We start from the raw sequence: 10684 nt of genomic DNA on the forward strand, positions 1-10684 counted from the left end.
TGGGTGGTGCTGGGTGGTGGTTGGAGGGAGAGGGAGCAGAGAGGGAGAAGAGGGGTGGGGGTGGGGGGCTTCGCGACTGATAGGGTTCGCGGGCTGGGGGGTTATATTTTCGAATCCACGCGGCCGCGTGGGGCACACGGTCGCGTGGTTGGGATGAAAATGGGAGTGACGCGATCGCGTGAGGCGCGCGATCGCATGGGAGGGGGGAAAGAGGGATGACGCGATCGCGTCGCTAGAATTTGTGCTAAACGCACGACTCCAGCGCCGTTTTAGCGCAACTCTCTGTCTCCTTTTGGGGTGATGAGCAATCCATGCGACGCGATCGCGTCGCTCACGCGGTCGCGTGGGATTGGTATTGTGCAAGTGACGCGATCGCATGGGGCATGCGATCGCGTGGGCCAATTTGTGCAAAACGCACAAGGGCCGCACGATTCTAGTCTAACTTTCTGTTCGTTGGATCCTTACGCCGATATATATATCACGCGGCCGCGTGGGTCACGCGGTCGCGCGGGTGGTGTTTTTCGCAGTATGACGCGATTGCATGGGGCGTGTGGTCGCGTCGTTCACCGCTTTTTTTTTTTTAATGAAAAATGCAGAATGCAATGGTTGACATGAATGCCATGCATGACTCCAGGTTTAATAAATTGAAATTGAAAAAGGAAAAATGAAATCAATCAACAAGAAATAAATTGAAAAAGAAGCGACCATACCATGGTGGGTTGTCTCCCACCTAGCACTTTTGGTTAAAGTCCTTAAGTTGGACATTGGAGGAGTATCCTGTTATGGTGGTTTATGTTTAAATTCATCTAAAAGTCTCCACCAGTGCTTGGAATGCCAATAGCCTGCGGGGTCCTAAACTAAGCATGCAAAGCTTCTGAGCAGCTCCAAACAGATTTTCAGGCTCCCAGGACTACGACTGTCAGGATAGAGTCCAGGATTCCAAGCCTTGCTTTTAAATCTGCCTCCGTCTTGATCTACATGTTTCCATCTGGGCGGTTTGAAAAGTAGAATCTCACCGTGGTGACCAAACGTTCTCCGTGATCCATGCAATTGAGCATGATACCAATCCGTGTACTTCGAGGTGAAGCGTGGAATCTTATTGAACCTTTTGCACCAGCTCTGAGTACGAGCCATTTCCCTCTTACTCTTAAAGCCGCAGAGAGCTCTAAGCTGGCCATCTGTTTCAAGCAAACCATATTCAAGTGAATAAGTAAAATTGTAAGTTAAGGATTGTACCCACTTGAAGCTTGTATTAGGTGGTAATGGCCTTGGGGTAGGTGTTTTTGGTGGTTCTGCAAGTTCCGTTTCTTTGTGCTCTTCTGTGAATTCCTCCACTTCCTTGCAAAAATCTTCAATTGTATCTGTGTCCTGGTCAAAGTCTTCTATGTCTTCCTCATCACTTGAGTCATAGATTGGAGGTTGAGAGAAATCTACCTCTGCATCATCTTCATATTCACTTGGGGAAGATTCTTCGATCTCAGAGAATTCACTTGCGGATACAAGTTCATCACCAAGAGAGCTAGACTTGTGACTATCATCATTAAGGGAATTTGCTTCTTGGATTATTCCGTCTGATTCGTCATAAACGACTTGTCTTGGAGATTGTACAGTATCCTCCTTAGCATCAACTGTAGCATCCTGGATGGAGTTTTCCTCAATTCTGGATTCCCATGGAAGTTCAGCATCTCCTAGGTCTTCAACCAACTCTTCTTCTTGAACAAAGACAGCTTCTTCTAATTGTTCTAGTATAAATTTATTCTCTGTCTTGTCCACTGGAGTTTCTGGTATCTCGTTCATGCTATGCTCTTCATTGGGCTGTCCACATGGAGCTGTGGCTGATCCTTGTGTATTTAAGCGCTCAGAAGCCCATTGAATTATCACTTGCTCCAGTTGTTGAATGGTTGTGTGAAATTTTCTTACTGTTTCCTTTAGGCGATCCTCTACTTCTCGGGTTGCTGGACTTGGACATGATACAAAGGAAAGTGGTGGTGATTGGGAGTGATTGGATTGGTCTTGGGGTAAGGAAGGATCATATGGTGGCGAATGGTGAAGAGAAGCTTGTGAGTGTGGTGGTTCGAGGTTATGTTGAAAGGATGGTTTATATGCACGGGGTGGGGCTTGTTGGTAGTTACAAGGTTGTCCACCATGTCTTTCAGCTGGGTATGCATTGTAGAATGGTCTTTGTCCAGGATATCTCGGAGGGTGTTGCTGCCAAAAGGGTTGATTAGATCCTCTTGGTTCCATCCATCCTTGATTGGTCTGACCTTGATGCACATTCCTACTGTAACCTCTATTTCTTTTAACAATATTAGAACCAAACTCAAAGCGAGAGGGGTGAGAGTTCATAGTAGCAAATAAAGATAAAAAGGAAAAACAACAATAAATAAACAAGCAAAAGAAAAATATATACAATAACCAATAATAAGGCACACGTTAGCAGTTCCCCGGCAACGGCGCCATTTTGACGTCGGGTTTTTTACCAGTAAAGAGATTCATGGAAACAGTTGCGTTGTAGATATAGTCTCTAAACCGACAAAAATCCCTTCGTACAAACGTTTTGGGTGTCACAAGTAACAAACCCCTTTAGAAATTGTTAACCGAGTATTCAAACCTCGGGTCGTCTTCTCAAGGAACTGCGAGGAAGTATGTTCTTATTATTGGCTATAAAGGTTGTAATCGGGGCTTAGAAGATGAGAAGCAAGTAAAGTAAATGGCAGTTAAAATAAATAAATACTGTAAAGCAGACTTTTGGCAAGGTAAGAGAAATTAGAGGTCCAACGTAGTTATCTCTCCCAACTATAATGAAAGTTGAATCCAAACTCCACTTGGTCAACCTTTACTAGGGCAAAGGAAAGTCAAGGGACTAATTAATCTGGCCTTTGAATCCTATTTATTTCCTAAGAAAATGTTGGGATTACTTAAGTTCAGCTCAATTAGCAAGATAACGATTATCAATTATGTTGAGTTTAATAACTGTTGAGTTACTGAATTCTTAACCAGGACCAAAAGGGAAAAAAAGTAAAATTACTGGAATAATAAAAATATCCTTAGATGGGAAGCAATGGTAACTTAAATAAAAGAGAACAATCATAAACTGAAAATACCTCAAATATCATTAATTCAAATAACAATCTGCAACATAGAAGAGATTCATAAATTCAATTATAAAGATAAATAGCCAACTCAGATACTGAAATAAATAAATAAAGTGAAAGGGAAGTTTAAAACAAAGAAATATAAAACCTGGATTGAGAGTCACTCTTAAAACAAGAAGAAATCCTAAATCCTAAAAGAGAGAGAGAGAAGATCTCCCTCTCAACTAAATCTAAATCATTGAGAAGTAAAATATGCGAGCTCTCTTTGAATGGGTGCATTTCCACACTTTATAACCTCTGGTCTATGCTGTCTATACTTGGATCTGGGCCAAAAAGGGCTTCAGAATTTGCTGGAGGCGTATTCTGTAATTTCTGATACATGGCCTCTGTCACGCGTCCGCGTGGGTCACGCGATCGCGTCATTCGGAGCTTTTCCTTGCCACGCGATTGCATCAGTTATACGACCGCGTCATGTGCGTTCTGCTTAAGGCGCGCGGTCGCGTCAGTCATGCGGCCGCGTCGCTGCTGATTCGTGCTTGGCACGCGATCGCGTCGTCCATGCGATCGCGGGAGTACCAGTTTCCTTAAAAGCTCTGTTTTGCTTTCTCCTTTCATTTTAGTATGTTTCCTTTTCCATCCTTTAAGTCATTCTGCCTTAGAAAATCTGAAACTACTCAACACACTAATCACGTCATCGAATGGAAATAAAGGTAATTAAATTAATTAATTTAAAGCTTAGGAAACATGTTTTTCATTTACATCACATAATAAGGAAGGAAAAGTAAAACCATGCAATTAATGTGAATAAGTAGGTGAAGGATTGAGTAAATCACTCAAATTAAGCACAAAAGAACTCATGAAATATGGGTTTATCAGGTTGATCACTCAGTTCTCTTCTACTCATGCTTTCCAAGATTTGTTTTTCTTCTAACAATCAAAAATTATTCAATGCATGCATACATTCATCATGAGGACTTGTTCATAGGTTGTAATGGGGCTAAGGTCAAGGTAGGATGAATATGGTCAAGTGAGCTTGAAATTTGTATCTTTGATTAGCCTAAGCTCTCACTAAATACATACAACAACCTATACAATTCTAATACAATGCCTAGCTACCCATGATTCCCACTTTTTTTTTCACATACTCATGCATTCTCTTTAATTAACATTCCATATGCATTGATTTTTATTGAACTTTACTTTGGGGCATTTTTGTCCCCTTTTTATTTCTTTTTCTCTTTTTTTCTTTTTCTATATATATTTTTTTTCTTTTATATATATATATATATATATATATATATATATATATATATATATGTTTTTTTTTATTTTTTTAAAGTATATACAAAAGTATCAATGCATATGGCTTTACATATAGTGCATGAATATGTACCCAATTCCCAATATTTTCAACAAAAATAAAAATTACACTTTTACCTCAACCAATGTCCCAAGTTTCCCATACCCAAATGATACACACCCTCACTAGCCTAAGCTAATCAAAGATCCAAATTAAGGACGTTTATTGTTTTTCACTTAGGGGTAGTGATGTGCTATAATTAAGAACAAAAGGGATTCAATAGGCTCAAATTTGGCTACCAATGATTGATGAAGGGTATGCTATTTGGGTAAGTGAGCTAAATGAAATGATGGCCTCAATCATATAAATGCATGTATACATGGAACAATGGACATAAAGAATCAAACAAATCAAAGATTATAATCATATAAAGAGAACAATGCACACAAGAATGGAAAATAAGTGGTTATATGATGTAACCACACAATTAGGCTCAAAACTCACATGCTTGTGTTCTTAGCTCAAAAACCATGTTCCAAAATAAATTCTTCAAGCAAGTTCAACAAAATTTTTTTTTTCAAATTGGTAGGGTGCCCTCAAAACAGTTTCTTGGAAAAGAAATCATCACCCTAACCAAGTAGTCCTAACCTAAAAATGAAGTGGTAAAAATATGTACAAATTCTAACTAACATGCAATCTATCATGCAATGCAACATCTATTCTAATAAAGATAAAAATTAAAAATTGGTGTTGAAAAAGAAAATCGTTACCCATGGAGATCGGTCGGACGACCTCCCCACACTTAGAAATTTGTACCGTCCTCGGTGCATGCAAAGAAGAGTAAAGTGGATGGGTTGCTACAATTGATGAGCTATTTCAAAAGGTTGTGCGGGTGAACTTGTTTGTTGCCCCATTTAGAAGCCTTTCCAATCCTTTCCTTCTTGGTGGCCAACCTAAAAGGAGAGAAAAAGAAAGACAAGTAAGCCTATAACAAAGATATTGAAACAAATAGAACATAGGCGGGGCTAATGCCAAATAAAAGTAAGGTTCTCACTACATGGTAGCTACAACATGTGAGTGAGAAATCAATTCAAGCAAAGGCATATTAACTAATACTTGATGCAAGAGGAAAGCCAAAGCATAGGTGAATAACATGAAGAGCATGTTGCATCAAGCTTAATCAACAATTGACACAAACAAGATTAGTAATAAGTATGAGAGCATTTGTTCCCATCCTAACTCAATGATAATGAGGTATAAAAACAAGGGATCATGAGTCAGGAAGGACTAAAGCACTAATCTTGTGTGTAGAGAAAATATTACAATTAATGCCAAACAAGTCACAGAGCACCAAGATTAACCAAGAAATTCTCAACAATTGAAAATAAGAATCCAACACCATTATTAAAATAAGAAACTTAGAAAATAGAAGGGAAAACAAGTTACAAAAATAAAATTAAAATGCAATGAATGCAAATAAGCAAATGCAATAAAAGAGGATGGAAGAAAAAAAATTTTTATTTTTTTTATTTTTTTTATTTTTTTATTTATAAAGAAAAAAAGAATTTTTCAAGAGAGGAAGAAGAAGAAAAAGGAAAAAATAGAAAGAAATAAGAAGAAAAGAAGAAAGAAGGAGAAAGGAGAAAGGAGAAAAACAGGGTGCAAATCCGCGCGTGCGCGCCATGCGTGCTTAGGCACGAATGCAGTAAAAACAATCCGCGCACGCGTGCCATGCGTGCTTGGGCGCGGATGCAGTAAAAATAATCCGCGCGCACGCGCCATGCGTGCTTACGTGCGGATGCGAAAGGCACAAAGTAGGCATAAAGTGGGCACAACTCTCGGGTTTTAGTACTAGGGGTTGTGAAACCACAGCGGCACGCACGCGCACTGCGCTCTTAGGCGCCGATGCCCGCTTTTTTTTTTTTAAACAGGGCACTTTCCTAATCTACAAGCATTCTAAAACAATCAAAAATCAAATTTAACAACAAATCTTTTTAGTTTTGAAAAAATTTTCAAACATACTAAAAACAAAACTTATATTACAAGAAAAATGCAATTCAAAAATAACTATTCTAATCAATGCATGAATTTAATAAGCAATCCATCTCTTTGATCTCAATTTCAAGCCCAATGGGAGAGGATTCAATTGTAGATAGGAACTCCTCAATGATTGAATCCATCTCTTGGTCAACCTCTTCAAAGTTTTCAATCATAATATGCTTTGGAGGTTGTACACCCTCCTCAACATAAACATCAAGTATCTTGGAAGAGGGCTCTTTAACTCTACATTCCCATGGACTTCCAACATCTCCTAGGTCTTCAACCACTTATTCCTTTTCAATTGTCTCAACTTCCTCCCCTTGTGACAATTCTTGCTTCAACTCCTCTTCTTCATCTTGAAGATCTAAACTCACTCCCTCACTATGCTCCTTAATTGCTTCTCCACATTCAACAATGGGAGTTTCTTGATCACATAGGCTTAGGCGGGAGGAGACCATATTGCTAACGGCTTCTGCTAGGATAGCCATCTTGGCTTCTAGCTCTTTAAACTCCTTTTGGTTCTCTTCTTGCCTTTGAATGTAAGAACTAACACATTCTTGGAGAGAATCATCCACTGGAGGTGGTGTGGAAAAAGAAGGTTCATTGTTTGGGAGGAAAGTCTCATAATTGGAAGTTGGTTCATCTTGGTAAGGGTATGGAGGTTGGTGTATATTGAGGTGGTTCTTGAGAGTAATTGTGTTGGAATGGTGGTGGTTCTATGTATGGTTCATATGTCTCATAAGGTGGTTGGTATGGTGGATAAGGATTAGGATCATAATGAGATGTTTGGTGGTAGGGGGCTTGTGAGTAAGGTGGTTCAAAGTTATGTTGAGGGGGTGGTTCATAGGCATGTGGTGGTGGTTGTTGACAATTACAATAAGGGTCACCACATCTATTAAATTGATATGCATTAGGATTAGAATTATACCCATAAGAAATCGGAGGTTGTTGTTGCCAATAAGGTTGATCAATCCTTTGAGACTCCCTCCATCTTTGATTGTTCCATCCTTGATGCACATCTTCATTGTAGCTCCCATTTCCTACAACATAATTTGAGCCCAACTCATAGCCAAAGTGAGGGTGAGAATTCATAATAGCAAGAGAAAATAAAAACAAAACTAGTAAGAACTAATAAAAACTAACTCCTAAAACAAGCAAAAACTAGCAAAGAAGCATATTAACATATATACAATAGCCAATAACATAACACTATTGCAACTCCCCGGCAACGGCACCATTAATTTGATACAAAAATTGTTGTCGATCTAGATTTTCTTCTTATAGAAAAGAATTACTTCGTTGTAAGCATAGCTCCAAACCAACAAACAACTCTCACATCAAATTAAATTTAGTTGTCACATGTAACAAACCCCAAATGAAAATTAACCAAAGTATTTAAACTCCGGGTCGTCTCACAAAGAATTGCAATGAAGTGTTTAATTATTGGCTATGAAGATGCAAGGGGGTTGGTTTTATATTTTTGCAAGAAAGTAAATGGCAAGAAAAATTAAATGACAAGAAGGTAAAATGACAAGAACTAATAAAATAAATGGAAAGAACTCTTGGCTAGACATAGGTAATTGAGATCACCATCCTTGCCAACAAACCATAACATTGATAATTATGAGAGGGCGACCTATTAAGTCTACTTCCAAAGCCTTAAGTACGTAATATCTACTCCTAGGCTTGAAGTACGTCAAATAGGCTTGATCACATCAACCCATAAGTCCCAACCTACCTACTAATTAGATTAGTAGTGGGTTGGCGTCAATGAGTATCAAATTGATCACCAAGGGTTCTCAAATCACCAAATCATTGAGACCCAATGACTCAAGGTCACTCAATTCCCTTAGCCTAGGCCAAGAGCAAAGAAAACTACTCAAAAACTAAAGAAAATATTTTAACAAATACCTAGTGTGCAAGGAAAGTAAGCATCATAAAATGCAAGAATTAAGGAAACCCATAACTAACATAAGCAAGAAATCAATAATAACAATCAATATCAACATAAAGGAGACATGGAAATATAAAATTGCATTAAGAGAAATCAAGATCCAACAATTGTTCATAAACATAAAAATGGCAAAATAAAGGAAATGACAAGTAAAACTAGAAGAATAGAGATCTAATAACAAGAAATTAAAAGGAAGAACTAAATCAAAACAAGAATTATAACTTAGATCCAAGAAGAATTAACTAAAACTACCCTAAAATCTAGAGAGAGGAGAGAGCCTCTCTCTCTAGAATTCTATCTTAAAATATGATGAAAACTAAACTATGACTACTTGGTTCATTCTCCCTTCAATCCTTGGGTTCAATAGCATCAGAAATGAGTTGAGTTGGGCCCAAAGTGCTTCAGAAATCACTGGGGGCGATTTCACTTTAGTGGGCCACGGACAGCATCGGCGCGCACGCGTACATGGCGCGTGCGCACCCCTGAACGCGAAAAAAAATATGGCAAAGTTTATATCATTTCAAAGCCCCGGATGTTAGCTTTCCAACGCAATTAGAACCGCCTCATTTGGACCTTTGTAGCTCAAGTTATGGTCGATTGAGTGCGAAGAGGTCAGGCTTGACAGCTTTACGGTTCCTTCATTTCTTCATGAGTTCTCCCACTTTGCATGCTTTTCTCCTCACTTCTTCCATCCAATACTTGCCTTCTAAACTTGAAATCACTTAACAAACATATCAAGGCATCGAATGGAATTAAAGTGGATTAAACTTAGCTATTTTAAGGCCTAAAAAGCATGTTTTCACATTTAAGCACAAATCAAGGGAGAATTACAAAACCATACTATTTCATTGAATAAATGTGAGAAAAGGTGATAAAATCCCCCAAAATAAGCACAAGATAAACCACAAAATAGGGGTTTATCAATGACCCATCAGTGGCGTTACATGCCAGGCTTGGGCTACTCCTAGGGATTTAGGTGTCCTCCAAGGCGTGGCACGCCCTTCATGGCGTGGCACGGCCATGCCTTGAATCCTCCAGGGTGTTGCACGCCCTCCTTCCCATGGCACGCCAACTCCAAAATGTTCAAGGGCCTGGCATGCCTGCATGGCATTGCATGCCCTCCTTGCTTCTCTCACGAGCGTTGCATGTCCCTGCTTCTTGCTCCAAGGCTTGCTTGGGCATTGCATGCCTCCCATTGGGCATTACACACCACCTGTGCTGCATGGTTTGCATGGCTTTTATCTTTACGTGCTTTGGTTGCATGCCTTTCCCTATGCCTTGCCCTTTGATTATGCTTTCTTTGCTACTTGATTTTTCTCTCTTAATGTGTATTTTTTGAAAAACACTTAGAAAATACCTTAGTAGCAAATGTTACTTAAAAATTTTGAGATTAGAAGAAGAAACTATGATTAAACTTAAGAAAACAAGAAATTAAAGCAAGAAAAACTACTAAAGATGCGAATGCATCAAGTCACAAGGTCCCTGTCAGAACCCATGTTGTTCTATGTAAAATTTGATATAGATGCTGAGTCGAAATTAACATCAAAAGTATCTTCAAGACAATCGGTGGACCATGACACAAACTCCCCATCAGTGCGTAAACCAGTCAGGGTAGATACCTCCATTAAGGTAGGAACCATCATTCCATAAGAGAAATAGATATTGTTGGTGACAGGGCACTAAAATATAAGCTTGCCCCTAGTAAGGGAGCCGTGTATGGTAGGTCTATGGTAGCCAGTTTTAAAGCAGAAGCAATACCTAATGACTTCCATCCTGATTTATAGGTTTGAGCAAGTCAAGACATCCAGGTCAAAAAAAGGAAACTCGACACTCTAGAGGGAGCAGTTCTAAAGAAACAACCAGTAAAATAAGAGGTTTTGATATTTGCACAAAAAATTAAAGGTAGATGCTCAGGAGGTGATGAAAAGAAAGACAAAACTAAAGAAATTTGATCATGAGTTCTCAGAGGCCCTAAAAATGAGTATAATATTCCATCAAATTTGAAGGGCAAGAATACCTGACTTCTCCAAAGCTCAGTAGTTGCCATGTTTGGATGAGGGGCCCACAGAGTTCCATCCTCATTATAAAACTGAGCCACATCAGTTTTCAAAGGAGGAGGGAATATAATCTAAACATCATTTTCATCTTCACAAAGGTTTTTACGGGACTGAATCACCACATTCTGGGTAGTAGTAATACCAGAAATAGAAGCTGGAAGAGAGGAAGATGAAGCAACAGCAGTGTTGGCACAATAGTTATTACAAAAGTGGTGGCCACAATGGTTGTGAAAGATGA

Source organism: Arachis ipaensis, chromosome B08 (genome assembly GCF_000816755.2).
Source record: "Arachis ipaensis cultivar K30076 chromosome B08, Araip1.1, whole genome shotgun sequence".
Lineage (NCBI taxonomy): Eukaryota > Viridiplantae > Streptophyta > Magnoliopsida > Fabales > Fabaceae > Arachis > Arachis ipaensis.